The 15,279-nt window shown below is 41.8% G+C and overlaps 2 protein-coding genes across 13 annotated transcripts in view; one reads left to right on the forward strand and one right to left on the reverse strand.

Moving 5' to 3' along the window:
* cenpp (centromere protein P) overlaps positions 1 to 15,279 on the reverse strand; it is a 308,552-nt gene that overhangs the window by 156,063 nt on the left and 137,210 nt on the right. The gene's annotated exons all lie outside the window — the stretch shown is intronic.
* The window catches only part of LOC144681609 (asporin-like), a 115,343-nt gene that overhangs the window by 49,576 nt on the left and 50,488 nt on the right, over positions 1 to 15,279 (forward strand). Inside the window, exon 1 of one of the 7 annotated variants that reach the window (XM_078543356.1) lies at positions 12,755 to 12,877. The exons of 3 other annotated variants lie outside the window; for them this stretch is intronic. The gene's annotated coding sequence lies outside the window, so the exon portion shown is untranslated. Of the gene's footprint in view, positions 1 to 12,754; positions 12,878 to 13,637; positions 13,864 to 14,383; positions 14,500 to 15,279 lie in introns of those variants that run through there. 3 more of the 7 variants (XM_078543355.1, XM_078543357.1, XM_078543354.1) reach the window with 3 other exon arrangements.

The raw sequence follows: 15,279 nt of genomic DNA on the forward strand, positions 1-15,279 counted from the left end.
ACCCCTCTCCTAACTTCACTCAGTTCTGCTGAAGGGTCATGAGGACTCGAAACGTCAACTCTTTTCTTCTCCGCCGATGCTGCCAGACCTGCTGAGTTTTTCCAGGTAATTCCGTTTTTGTTTAAAATTTCAAGTTCGGTTTGAGAGCGAGAAACTTGAGTCCCACACTAGTGTTCTGGAGTTAAATAAAGGTAACTACATAGGCATGAGGGCAGATTTGGCCCTAGCGGACTGGGCAGGAATACTACAAGGTAGGACAGTTGATGAACAGTGGCAGATATTTAAGGAGATATTCAATTCCTCCCAAATAAAATATATTCCAAAGAGGAAGAAAGATGGTAAGAGGGGGGAAAAGCATCCACGGCTAAGCAAGGAAGTTAAATCACAGAATCACACAGTGCAGAAGAGGCCCTTCGGCCCATCGTGTCTGCACCGACACGTGAGAAACACCTGACCTACTTACCTAATCCCATTTACCAGCACTTGGCCCATAGCCTTGAATGTTATGACGTGCCAAGTGCTCATCCAGGTACTTTTTAAAGGATGTGAGGCAACTCGCCTCCACCATCCTCCCAGGCAGTGCATTCCAGACCGTCACCACCCTTTGGGTAAAAAAGTTTTTCCTCACATCCCCCCTAAACCTCCTGCCCCTCACCTTGAACTTGTGTCCCTTTGTGACTGACCCTTCAACTAAGGAGAACAGTTGCTCCCTATCCACTCTGTCCATGCCCCTCATAATCTTGTACACTTCGATCAGGTCGTCCTTCAGTCTTCTCTGCTCCAACCCAAGTCTATCCAACCTCTCTTCATAACTTAAATGTTTCATCCCAGGCAACATCCTAGTGAATCTCCTCTGCACCCCCTCCGGTGCAATCACATCTTTCCTATAATGTGGCAACCAGAACTGCACGCAGTACTCCAGTTGTGGCCTCACCAAGGTTCTATACAACTCCAACATGACCTCCCTACTTTTGTAATCTATGCCTCGATTGATAAAGGCAAGTGTCCCATATGCCTTTTTCACCACCCCACTAACATGCCCCTCCGCCTTCAGAGATCTCTGGACACACACGCCAAGGTCCCCAAAACTTCCTAACGCCATGCCATTCATTGAATACTTCCTTGTCAAATTACTCCTTCCAAAGTGTATCACCTCACACTTTTCAGGGTTAAATTCCATCTACCACTTATCTGCCCATCCCGTCTATATCTTTCTGTAGCCCAAGACACTCAACCTCACTGTTAACCACCCAGCCAATCTTTGTGTCATCCGCAAACATACTAATCCTACCCCCCACATAGTCATCTATGTCGTTTATATAAATGACAAATAATAGGGGACCCAGCACAGATCCCTGTGGTACGCCACTGGACACTGGCTTCCAGTCACTAAAGCATCCTTCTGTCATCACCCTCTGTCTCCTACAACTAAGCCGATTTTGAATCCACCTTATCAAATTACCCTGTATCCCATGTGCATGTGCCTTCTTTATAAGTCTCCCCTGTGGGACCTTGTCAAAAGCTTTGCTGAAATCCATATAAACTACATCAACTTTACTACCCTCATCTACACACCTGGTCACCTCCTCAAAAAATTCAGTCAAATTTGTTAGGCATCAACTCTCTCTGACAAATCCATGCTGATTATCCCTGATCAAACCTTGCCTCTCCAAATGGAGATAGATTCTCTCCATCAGAATTTTCTCCAATAATTTCCCTATCACTGACTTGAGACTCACTGGCCTGTAGTTCCCTGGCTTCTCTCTACAACCCTTCTTAAATAGCGGAACCACATTAGCTGTTCTCCATTCCTCTGGCACCTCCCCTGTGGCCAGAAAGGAATTAAAAATTTGGGTGAGAGCCCCTGTGATCTCCTCCCTTGCCTCCCTCAGCAGTCTGGGACATAAATCATCCGGACCTAGAGATTTGTCCACTTTTAAGCCTGCCAACACCTCCAACACCTTGTCACTCCCCATATCAATTTGCTCAAGAACCTCGCAGTCTCTCTCCCCGAGTTCCACACTTTCATCCTCATTCTCTTGGGTAAAGACGGATGTGAAGTATTCATTCAACACTCTACCAATGTCCTCTGGTTGCACCCATAGATTGCTCCCTTGGTCCCTAATGGGCCCTACTCTTTCCCTTATTATCCTCTTCCCATTGATGTACTTATAGAATATCTTGGGATTTTCCCTACTTTCACCAGCCAGAGCTTTCTCATATTCCCTCTTTGCTCTCCTAATTGCTTTCTTAAGCTCCAACCTGCACTTTCTGTACTCCACTAATGCCTCCGCTGATTTGCTTCACTTATACCTGCTAAAAGCCTCTCTTTTCCTTCTCATCGCATCCTGAATATCTCTGGTCATCCATGGGTCTCTGGGCTTGTTACTCCTTCCTATCACCCTAGAGGGAACATGTTGAGCCTGTACCCTCCCCATTTCCTTTTTGAACGCCCCCCCTACTGTTCCTCTGTAGATTTCCCCACAAGTAGCTGTTCCCAGTCTACCTTGGCCAGATGCTGTCTTATTTTACTAAAATCTGCTCTCCCCCAACCCAAAACATTTTTTTGCAACTTGTCTATTTCTTTGTCCATAACAAGCTTAAATTGTACCATGTTGTGGTCGCTATCACTAAAATGCTCGCCCACCACCACCTCAGCCACCTGCCGACTTCATTCCCAAGAATTAGGTCCAGCACTGCGCCGTCCCTTGTTGGACCCTCCACATATTGACCTAAAAAGTTATCCTTTACACATTTCAAGAAATCCACTCCATCCAAGCCCTCAACACTATGTCTATCCCAATTAATGATGGGAAAATTGAAATCACATAATATAATTATATAATTACCCTATTGTTATTGTTCTTACACACCTCCGTAAATTGTGCACATATTTGCTCCTCAATTTCCCGCTGACTATCTGGGTGTCTATAATAAACACCTAACAATGTGGCTGCCCCTTTTTTATTCCTAAGCTCTGCCCACAAAGCTTCATTTGATGCCCCCTCCAAGATATCATCTCTCCTTACTGCAGTAACTGACTCCTTAACTAATAATGCAATGCCTCCTCCTCTTTTACCCCCTCCCCTGTCTCGCCTGAAGATTCTATATCCCGGAATGTTGAGCTGCCAATCCTGCTCCTCCCTCAACCATGTCTCAGTGATGGCTATTATATCAATTCCATGTGTCAATCCTCACCCTTAACTCATCCATTTTACCTGTAATACTCCTGGCACTAAAGTAGAAGCCATCCAGCCTTGCCTTACTCCCTTGAAACTTAATGCAGCTGTACGCCCTCTGACTTGATTGTTTTACTGTATTATGATGTGTCCGTATTCTGCTAACATTCTGTGTCCCCTTCCCCTGCCGAATTAGTTTAAACTCCTCCCAACAGCACTAGCAAACCCGCCCGCAAGGATGTTAGTCCCGCTCTGGTTCAGATGAAGACCGTCCCGCTTGTACAGGTCCCAACTTCCCCAGAAACGGTCCCAGTTATCCAGGAATCTAAAACCCTTCCTCCTGCACCAACTCTTAAGCCACGTATTCATCTGCACTATTCTCCTATTTCTGAGCTCGCTAGCATGTGGCACTGCGAGTAATCCAGAGATTACAACCCGAGAAGTCTTGCTTTTTAGTCTACTGCCTAACTCCCTGAATTCTTCATGCAAGACCTCCTCCCTATTTCTACCTATGTCATTGGTACCAACATGTATCATGACCTCTGCCTTATCACCATCCCCCTTCAGGATAACATAAAGGCAAAAACTGAGGCATACCAAATTGCAAAGGTCAGTGGCAGGCTGGAAGATTGGGAAACTTTAAAGATCAACAAAGGGTTATTGAAAAAATAATAAAAAGAGCAAAGGTAAATTATGAAAGAAAACTAGTGCAAAATGTAAAAACTGATAGCAAAAGCTTCTACAAGTATATAAAAGGAAAGAGAGTAGCTAAAGTGAATGTTAGTCCCTTGGAGGATGAGACTGGGGAGTTAATAGTGGGGAACGCAGAAATGGCAAAGACTCTTAATCAATATTTTGCCTCATTTTTCACGGTGGAAGACACTAGCACCACCCAAATAGTAACAGGTAGTGCAGAGGGTATAGAGAAGGAGGAACTTAGAACAATCACCATCACTAGAGAAAAAGTACTGAGCAAACTATTGGGCTTAAAGGCTGACAAGTCCCTAGGACCTGATGGTCTACATCCCAGGGTCTTAAAGGAAGTGGCAGTGGATGCATTGGCTATAATATTGCAAAATTCCCTGGATTCTGGAAAGGTTCCAGTGGGTTGGAAAAATGCTAATATAACGCCCTTATTCATAAAGGGGGGGAAGGCAGAAAGTAGGAAACTACAGACCAGTTAGTTTAACGTCTATCATTGGGCAATTGTTGGAATCCATTATTAAGGAAGTAGTAATGGGGCATTTGGAAAGTCAAATGCAATCCATCAGAGTCAGCATGGTTTTATGAAGAGAAAATCATGTTTGGCTAATTTGCTAGAGTTCTTGAAGATGTGACAAGCAAAGTGGATAATGGGGATCCTCTAGATGTAGCATATCTGGACTTCCAGAAGGCCTTTGATAAGGTGCCGCACAAAAAATTAATGCACAAGATAAGATCACATGGAGTTAGGGGTAATATATTAGCTTGGATAGAGGATTGGCTAACCAACAGGAAGCAGAGAGTCGGAATAAATGGGTCTTTTTCTGGATGGCAAGCTGTAACTGGTGGGGTGCCACAGGGTTCGGTCCTTGGGCCCCAACTATTTACAATCTATATTAATGACTTGGATTCAGGGATAGAAGGTACTATAGCTAAATTTGCAGATGACACCAAAATAGCTGGGAAAGCAATGAAGAAATAAAAACTTTACAAATGGATATGGACAGGTTAGGTGAATGGGCCAAAATTTGACAGATGGAGCTTAACGTGGATTAGTGTGAGGTTATTCATTTTGGTTGGAAGAATAAAAAGATGACTTATTACTTAAATGGAGAGAAACTTCAGAATGCTTCAGTGCAGAGGGATCTGGGTGTCCTCGTGCATGAATCGCTGAAAGCTAGTTTGCAGGTACAGCAGATAATAAGGAAGGCAAATGGAATTTTGGCATTTATTGCTAAAGGAATAGAGTATAAAAATAGGGAAGTGTTGTTACAACTGTACAAGGCATTGGTGAGACCGCACCTGTAGTACTGTGCACAGTTTTGGTCCCCTTACTTGAGGAAGGATGTAGTTGCATTGGAGGCAGTTCAGAGGAGGTTCACTAGATTGATTCCAGAGATGCGGGGCCTGTCTTATGAGGAGAGATTGAGCAGTTTAGGCCTATACTCGCTAGAGTTTAGAAGGATTGACAGGAGATCTAATTGAGGTAAATAAGATGCTAAAAGGGATAGACAAAGTAAACGTGGAATGGATGTTTCCCCTTCTGGAGCATTCTAGAATGAGAGGCCATAGTTTTAGGCTAAGGGGTGGTAGAGATGAGGAGGAATTACTTTTCTCAAAGGGTTGTGAATCTGTGGAATTCACTACCTCAGAGTGCAGTGGATGCCAGGACACTGAATAAATTTAAGGAGGAGATGGACAGATTTTTAATTAGTAACCGGTTGAAAGGTTATGGGGAGAGGGCAGGAAATTGGAGTTGAGGCTGAAATGAGATCAGCCATGATCATATTGAATGGTGGGGCAGGCTCGAGGGGCTGAATTGCTTATTCCTGCTCCTCGTTCTTATGTTCTTATACTGCAGATCAGAAACAATTCTAAACCCCCTTTCTCTCCACCGGTAGCTGACTCCTCAGCCTACACCAATACCCCAAATTACCCTTCAGCTGCACCTCAAAATGGAAAGAACTTATTGGTTGGTTATTTCCTCAAAGCAGCTCATGTTCATAACTTTGATGCAAGTGAGACAGGATCCCCATTTACTTACATAAATGGGATTTCCATGCACTTCTATTCTAAAAGTCACCTGCAGAATGTGTCCATTCATTTTTCCTTGAGCAGCATAAATAATTAATTAGCTCCTTTGTCAGGAAGATATAATAATTCTCATAATGTTATTGGAATTTATTGTCAAATAGAGGTATCTGTGTCTGTATGTGTGTGTTTGTGTGAGGCTTATTTGGATTAAAGACAGCTGGTCTGAAGGCTTTGATGTAAACATGGTGAACATGGGAGAAGTTTAGAATGTAAGGCGTAAAAGGACATGTGCATTTTAAAATAAACCAGTCTAGACTGTTTTCAAAGGAGAGGCGAAACGTGTCACCTAGCCAGGTGAAATTTAGAGACGGTGTGTTTATTTTTCCCAAAGATTATTGGTAAAATTTAGTGCTGTGAGAGATTTTTGTTATCAGAAAGATAAAGTGCAAACACATAGTGAAACAATGGGAATTGGCATTCAAAGGGGAAAATATGTATAAAAGAGCGAAGGCTATGTGTAAGGGTAGGCATTTTTAAAATCTAACAAGTGGGAAAAGCCCTCAGAATCTATGCCTCAAGGTGCTGCTTTCAAAGAACTGAAGTTAAGAAAACTCACTTTGAGTTCGCCTGGTTCAGGATATTGTGTGTCACCTTGCCTAGGTCTTTTAAAATCTATGTGTCTTACTGTTGCCTTAATGAAAGTGTAACTGGGAGTCAGATTAAGTAGGAGGTTTAGAAGTTATCATAGTACTATTTTGTAGATCTATGTATGTGTTTAAAATAATTTCTCTAATTAATAAATGCTTAATCTAGTTTTGTAAAAACCTATAAGATTTGGTGGTTTTATTACGACTGAATTCAAGGAAAGCATCTCAAAATTTATACAAATTGCAAAATAAGTTGTGGCAGTTGTTTCAAGTTTCCCTTTGGGATTTGAACAACTCAGCATTTACTATCAGCTGTGCCATAACACCTTTAATAAGGATAATTACTGAACAGTATATATATGTATAATTATATAACTTACAATAGTCCTATCAACACACAAGGAATAATTCTGCATCTTATACTTTAGGTTGGAAGTTGCACTGGAAGGCAACACAGGTTACAGTCAGGGATGGATTATAGTTGGCTAATTTTCGCACCTTTTTTTTCTACAAATACATGATATCTTAACAGAAAATTTCTGAAATAAGTAAAAGAAAACTACATTTGTTAATTTTACAAACTCTGCACTGATATATGCTTGTGCAGATGAGCTCCCATGGTCTCTTTCAGTCATCTCTTGGCTCCAGTCTGCTCCCTCCTCTGCTCCTGATTTTCTTCACATTATCATGTCTTATTTCACCTGGCCTTCCTCCTACTATTTCAGATCAGCTATGCCTACTGTTTCTCTCCTTCTTCCAATGTAACTCCCACCAAATGGGTTTCCTAAGAAAAATATTTATTCAACCTCCTCCTTTTTGATCAGTGAATCTGATGCTACTCTATATTCTCAACATCACCATCCTGCATTTGACCAACAGTTAGCTGACGTTGAATTTTTCTCTTTCACTGAGGTCACAACATCCTGTTGTATATTATAAGTGAGTACATATCACTCACCTTTGGGAAGAGCAGTTAGAGAGGCAGACCTGCAGGAGAAACACAGAGTGGGGAGAGAATAAATACAACCCAGGGAGTGCGGCCTACATCTCTCGTCTTAGGGAAGAGAGGTCGGAGGGGCGGACCTGTGGGGAGAGCAGTCGGAGGGGAATACCTGTCAGCTGCTCAGAACTGGCCCACGCTAAGTTCGAAAGGAAAGTGATAAAAACCAAAATTGTTACATCACAGGAAAGAAGCAATTTGATTGGTTAGAGAAGAAGCTAGCCATTTGGTGAGTATCTGGTGAGAATCTAGTAAGTGTTCAAGGTTTATTCTATTCCTAAGGTTTAGAATAAAGTAGGAAACTGTACTTTTTGGTAAGGTTTATAAGTAGGATTTAAAAGTTTAAGTGGTTTAAAAGCTTAAGGTTAAGGCATGGCAGGACAGCTCAGCCAAGCAGAATGCCCATTCTGTGGCATGTGGGGAGTCGTGGACACTTCTCGTGACCCAGATGAGCCCATGTGCAGGAAGTGTCACCAGCTGCACAAGCTTGAGCTCCGCATGAAGATGTTGAGTAACAGCTAAAGTCACTGAGGTGCAACCATGAGGCAGAGAACTACGTGGATAGTGTGTTCAGAGAGGTGGTCACACCACAAGTTAGGGGCAAGCAGGCAGATAGGGAATGGGTGATCCCAAGGAAGCCCAAGAGAAACAGGCAGGTAATGCAGGAGTCCCCAGATGTCCCGCTCACTAACTGGTTTTCCATTCTGGATATCGGTCAGGGTGATGGATCCTTGGAGGAGTGCATCAAGAACCAAGCCCGTGGCATCACGGGTGGCCCAACTGTACAGGAAGGGAGGAAGAAGAGCGGAAGGGCAGTAGTGATAGGGGATTCTTTAGTTAGAGGAGTAGACAGGCGTTTCTGCGGCTGTCAACGTGACTCCAGGATGGTTTGTTGTCTCCCTGGTGCTAGGGTCAAGGATGTCACAGAATGGCTGCAGGACATTCTTGTGGGGGAGAGTGAACAGCCAGAGGTCATAGTCCACATTGGTACTAACGACACAGGTAGGAAGAGGGATGTAGTTCTGCAATCGGAATTTAGGGAGCTAGGTAGAAAATTATCAAGCAGGACCTCTAAAGTAGTAATCGCTAGATTACTCCCAATACCATGTGCAAGTGAGTACAGAAATAGGAAGATAAGACAGATGAATGCGTGGCTGTAAGATAGTGCAGCGGGGAGGGCTTTAGATTCCTGGGACGCTGGGACAGGCCCTGACAGAGGTGGCACCTGTACTAGGCGGACAGGTTGCAGCTGAACAGAGCTGGGACTGAGTTCCTTGTGGGTTGTTTTGCTAGTGCTGTTTGGGAGGGTTTACACTAACTCAGCAGGGGTGTGGGAACCAGGAGAGAATATTAGAAAGTAATACCAGGTGCATGGAATGTTGGGAGAGGCAGATAGCACTAAAATAGAGAATAGTAAGTTAATAGATGAGTCGAAGTAAGGGAGTAAGTAATGAAGTCTAAATCAGGGTTACACTGCATGTATGTGAATGCACGGAGTATAGTTAATAAAATTGGGGTGTTACAGACACAGATTGCCTTGTGGGATTATGATGTTGCGGCAATTACGGAGACCAGGCTTAAGGAAGGGCAGATCTGGGTGCTAAATATTCCTGGTTACAAAGTGTTCAGAGAAGAAAGAAAAGGGAAAAATGGAAGAGAGGTTGTGTTTTTGATTAAGGAGAGTATTGCAGTACTAGGGAAAGAGGATGTGTCAGGGGATTCAAGGCCAGCATTGACTTGGCTAGAGCTAAGGAATAAGAAAGGTGCAATTACATAGCTCAGGTGTAATGTACAGACCACCAGTTAGTGGGAAGGATATAGAGGAACAAATCTGCAAGGAAATTAGAGAGGTGTAAACATCATAGAGTATATATATAGACTGAGATAGTGGTACTGTAAGGGGCAATGAGGGACAAGCATTCCTAGATTATGTTCAGGAGAAGTTCCTACTGCAGTATGTGTCCAGTCCAACAAAAAAGGAGGCACTGCTAGACCTGGTTCTTGGGAATGAGGTGGGCCAAGTAGATCAAGTGACAGTAGGGGAACATTTAGGGGACAGTGATCATTGTATCATAAGGCATAGGATTACGTTGGAAAAGGATATTGGTCAATCCAGAGTAAGAATAATCAACTGGCACAGAGTGGACTTCAATGAAGCAAGAACGGTGCTGGACTGGATAGATTGGAACCAAAGGCTGTCGAGAAAAACAGTAGCTGAACAATGGGCTACCTTCAAAGAGAAGATGGTTGGGCACAGTCAAGGTATGTTCCCTCAAAAGAGAGGAGTAGGACAAACAAATCCAGAGCTTCCTAGATGACAAAGGTGGTAGAAATTAAGTTAAAGAAAAGTGTGCTTACGACAGGTGTCAGGTAGCAAATACAATTGAGAACCAAGCTGAATGCAGAAGGTTCAGAAGGGATGTGAAAAAGCAACTATGAGAAGCAAAGAAGGATTGTGAAAAAAGATTGGTAGCTAACATAAAAGGAAATCCCAAAGTATTCTTTAAGCACATCAATAGTAAAATGGTGGTAAAAGGAGGAGTAGGGGCGATTAAGGACCAAAAATGAATTTACACATAGAGGCAAGAGGCATGGCTGAGGTGTTAAATGAATACTCTGCATCTGTCTTTACCTAAGAGGTAGATGCTACCCAGGCCATGGTGACAGAGGAGGAAACTCAGTCACTAGAAGGGTTTAAAATTGATAAGGAGGAGATATTGGATAAGATGTCGGTACTTAAAGTTGATAAGGCACCAGGACCGGATGAGATGCATCCAAGAATATTGAAGGAAGTGAGAGTGGAAATTGCAGAGGCACTGGCAAAAATCTTTCAATGTTCTCTGGATTCGGGGGAGGTGCCAGAGGACTGGAGAATTGCAAACATTATGCCCTTGTTCAAAAAATATTGTAAAGATCTGCTCTGCAATTACAGACCAGTCAGTTTAACTTTGGTGGTGGGGAAACTTCTAGAAACAATTATTCGGGATATAATTAATAGTTCATGGAAAAATTTGGATTGATTGTTAAGAGTCAGCACGGATTTGTTAAAGGAAAATCATGGATACAAAATTGGCTGAGGGAAAGGAAACAGAGAGTGATGGTTAATGGATATTTTTCGGGTTGGAAGAAGATTTATAGTCGAGTTCCCCAGGGGTCAGTATTGGGACCCTTGCTCTTCCTGATACATATAAATTATCTAGATCTTGGTGTGCAGGGGACAATTTCAAAGTTTGTGGACGACACAAAGCTTGGGAGAATTGTAAACTGTGAGGAGGACAGTGCAGAACTTCAAAAGGGCATTGACACATTGGTGGGGTGGGCAGATAGGTGGCAGAAGTTGTTCAGTGCGATGAAGTGTGAGGTGATACACTTTGGTACAAAGGATATGGAGAAACAGTGTGCAGGAGCAGAGAGACCTGGGTGTATATGTACATAAGTCATTAAAGGTGACAGCTGTTTCTAAAGCATACAGTATTCTAGGCTTCATTAATAAGGGCATAGAGTACAAGAGCAGGGAGGTAATGATGAACTTATATAAGGTACTAGTTAGACCTCAGCTGGAGCATTGTGTACAGTTCAGGGCGCCACACTATACGAAGGATGTGAATGCATTGGAGAGAGTGCAGAAGAGGTTTACGAGAATGGTTCCAGGGATGAGAGTGGTTCCAGGGATGAGACACTTCAGTTATGATGAAAGATTGGAGAAGTTGGGACTGCTTTCCTTAGGGAGGAGAAGGCTGAGAGGAGACTTGATAGAAGTTTTCAAAATAATGAGGGGCCTGGAAAGAGTAGATAGGGAAAAGCTGTTCCCGCTCATAAACGGATAGAGAACCAGAGGGCACAGTTTTAAAGTGTTTTGCAAAAGAAACCAATGCGAGGTGAGAAAAACCTTTTTCTCACAGTGTGTATTTGGGGTTTGGAATGCACTGCCTGGAAGTGTGGTGGAAGCAGGTTCAACTGAGGCATTCAAAAGGGCATTGGATGATTATCTAGATATAAACAATGTGCAGGGTTACGGGGAAAAGGCAGAAGATTGGCATTAAGTTAAAATGCTCAGGGAGGTGGTGCAGACACGATGGGCTGAATGGCCTCCTTCTTCACTGCACCAATTCTGTGATTCTGCGATATTGCATTCCTTTTCCTTCTAAATCACTGCAATGTGGCTTGCTGTTTTGATTTTTTCTTCTCAATCATCTCAATCAACAGCTCATAAAGCAACATGGCTTTCAGATATGAAGCAGAATTTTGCCCTCATTGGGCAGGCTCAGCGGGGGCGGTCGGGGAGCCAACCGCAGCCCTCAATTGGGGCCAGACTGCAATTTCATGCTGGCCGGCCAATTAAGGCCCGCCTAGTGTGAAACGTGAGTGGCAGCGCTCAGCACTGCTTGTGTGGGCGGAGGAGGAGGGCAAGCGGGGCACTTTGCGCATGTGCACGATTGAGCACTTGAAAATCTCCCTGAGGCACAGAGCTGCCTCAGCAAGATGAAGAGTTTTAAAAATTAGAAATAAAGATATTAAAAATGTTATAAAACATGTCCCCTCATGTGACTCTTTGAGTAGGGACATGGTATAAATGAATTTCTAAAAATTTTATTTTATTTTTATTTGATTTTAGAAACCTCATCCTACCCGTGGATGAGGTTTCCAAAAAAATGCAAAGGCCGCTTGGCCTTTTCACCTGCCCGCCAACCGTAAGGTTGAACGGGCAGTGGAAAATTTAAGTTAATTGGTAGTTTAATGGCCTTAATAGGCCATCTAGTTGTCGGTGGGCGCTCTGCTGATTCCTGACCGACCTATCATGTGACTGCGCATGGACATCAGAACGCTCACCCGACGTCATCATGCATCATTTCACGCTCAATCAAGTCGGGCATGCGCCCACACGCCAAGGTGAAAATTCTGCCCATGGTGTTATTGGCATTTGCCACATACATAACCTAGCTACACAGATAATTCACAATTCATACATTGCATAAAACCCGCTCCAAAATGACATCCTGATTCACCATGAGCAGCATCAAAGGAGATCCAATAGTCATTAATTAAATACAGCTTTACATAATTTAGAGCAGTGGTTGCCAGAAAATAGATATTTCTGGCAATAACTATTCCAAAATAAATTGCATTGGGATTTTTCAAATGTATTTCCAGATTTGTGTTGTTTAGACATATTATGCATTGCAAGCATTTTTTATATTGTAAAGGTAAGATCGTTGAGGAACATGTCATCAAACTCTTCAAAGGGTCAAAACATTTTCCATTTGTTGACCTTTTGGGCAAAACAATCTGATATCTTTCAGCTTGAAGCTTGGTAGGTGAGTCTAGAGTTTTCATGTTCAGTGTTATCAGATTTGAAAACACAGCTGGTATGTAAAACGTGGCATGTAGTACATACGCCAGTTTTTGATTTTTTTCCACATATGCTTTCCCTCAGTAAGTTTGGCTTTGAAAAGGGTGACCATATAAAAAATTAATTCCATATACACAAAAATGTTAACAATATTGCTGAAGTCATTAAATTGCATCAGGCAATTAAATATGGCTTTCAAAAATTATAATGCTGTTTTTTAAAAAGTAGTACTTAAACTAAGGGAAAATCATACCTTTGGAAGTACATTGAAAGTGATTCAAGGGCAGTTATCACAACTGATACAACCGAAAATGTTGAAACTTTAACTAGTTCTTTTCAGAACTCTTTGAGATAAATAGTCCTTTCTGAATTTTTAAACATATTTATTTATTTTGCTTGAAATGTTTTACCATACATTCCTATAACAGGAATTTATTGTAAAGCTGAGCTATGAGAATAACCTCAGATAAATAAGCCCCTCTCAGCCAAATGAATACTTTTTTGACCTATAGACAAAAATAAGTTAAATGTGCACATTTTGGGAGATTTTCAAATTAGTCTTCTGCCAGGCTATTCTAGGTGAAGATCACTGAATGGCTAAATAACTGCAAATGGACAGCCCTATAGTATCTAATCCCAAATGTCCATAAATCAAAAAGGGGAGCACAATCATTAAATCAATAGCCTAAACTTTTTTCTCTTTCCTATTATTACTCCACTATGTGGTAGCGCAGGTCATCTTGGATAATATATGTAACAAAGAAATGAAGCAAAACTTGATGAAGCAGAACTTCATTATTACTGTGGACATGAAACTTCAGTCTGTGCAGAGACCAAAGAAGCTGATTTTTTTCTCTTAAAGCAGTGAAGATTCAGCAGAGATTTAATTTTATGCATAAGAAATGGTTTTCAATAGTAGGAGTGTCAGCAACCAGAGGACACAGATTTAAGGTAATAACAAAAGGACTACAGGAGGGTATGAGGAGATTTTTTTAAAAACAAGTTCTTATAATCTGAATACACTGTCAGAAAATGTTGACAAAGCAGATTCAATAGTAACTTTCAAAAGTGAATTGGATAAATATTTGAAAAGAAAGAAAATGCAAGGCTATGGGGAAAGAACAAAGAGTTGGACTAATTGGATTGTGCTTCCAAGATCTGGCACAGGCACAATGGGCCAAATGGCTCTTTCTCTGTTGTATGATTCTATGATCTTGCAATAGCAAAAGTTAGCATTTAATTTGGTTTCTCACATTATTCAAGATCCAAATATTTCTTCTATATACTTTTGGGATTGCAATGTGGTTAACTAAATTCAGTTTCGGACCAGGGACAGGATTAGGTCATTCAACCCCTTGATCCTGTTGCATCGTTCTATTACTTAATGGCTGATCTATTAGATAATGGCTTACTTCCCGATGCTCCTCATTGGTTTATATATTGAATATGTCAAATTACCTAGCGTCCACGGCTTTTTGGGTAGAGGGCTCCAGATTTCAACTACCTTGTGTGTGGAAAAAGTGCTTCTTGATTTAATTCCTAGCTCTAATTTTAATGTTATGTCTCCTTCTTCTAGGTATTATAAAGGTATTATTATATATTATTTTGTAGGTATTTTTATTATGTATTATTATAACTATGTATTATTGTTGTGTAGGTACACCCACAGTGCTGTTAGGAAGGGAGATCCAGGACTTTGACCCAACGACAGTGAAGGAACGGTGATATAGTTCCAAGTTAGGATAGTGTGTAGCTTGGAGGGAAACTTGAAGGTGGTGGTGTTCCTAAAGGTCTACTGCCCTTGTCCTTCTACATGATAGAGGTCAGGGGTCTGGAAGGTGCTGTCAAAGGAGGCAGAAGTGGCTGCAGTGCATCTTGTATACACAAGATCACAAGAATTAGGAGCAGGTGTAGGCCATTTGGTCCCTCGAGCCTGTTTGAAAAGATCACAGCTGATCTGATTGTTGTCTCAACTCCATTTTCCTGTGCACCCCTATACCTTTGACTTCCTTGTCAATCAAGAATCTATCCAACACAGCCTTAAAAATATTCAATGACCTTGCCTTCACTGCACTCTGGTGTTAGGAAATAGAGATAGTTTAAGTAAGTTATATAGTTGTATTTGTGGGTGTTAAGAATGGGTTTTAGCTTTAATGTTTAAGTTTGATTTGTATTCTGTATTTGTGTGTTAAGGAAAAGGGGAAGTTGAGTTTTAGTTTCACTTTAAAAGATGCCTGCATTCTAATGAGTTTTGCAACTCTTGAAAGGAAGTTAAAACAAACACAAGAGTAGAAAAAAAACTGTACTGTTGCCTAGCAACAGGGGTCCACAGAGAGGGACCCATAGAGACAGAAAAGTAGTTTCAGT

This window comes from Cetorhinus maximus, chromosome 6 (genome assembly GCF_964194155.1).
Source record: "Cetorhinus maximus chromosome 6, sCetMax3.hap1.1, whole genome shotgun sequence".
NCBI classification, from domain to species: domain Eukaryota; kingdom Metazoa; phylum Chordata; class Chondrichthyes; order Lamniformes; family Cetorhinidae; genus Cetorhinus; species Cetorhinus maximus.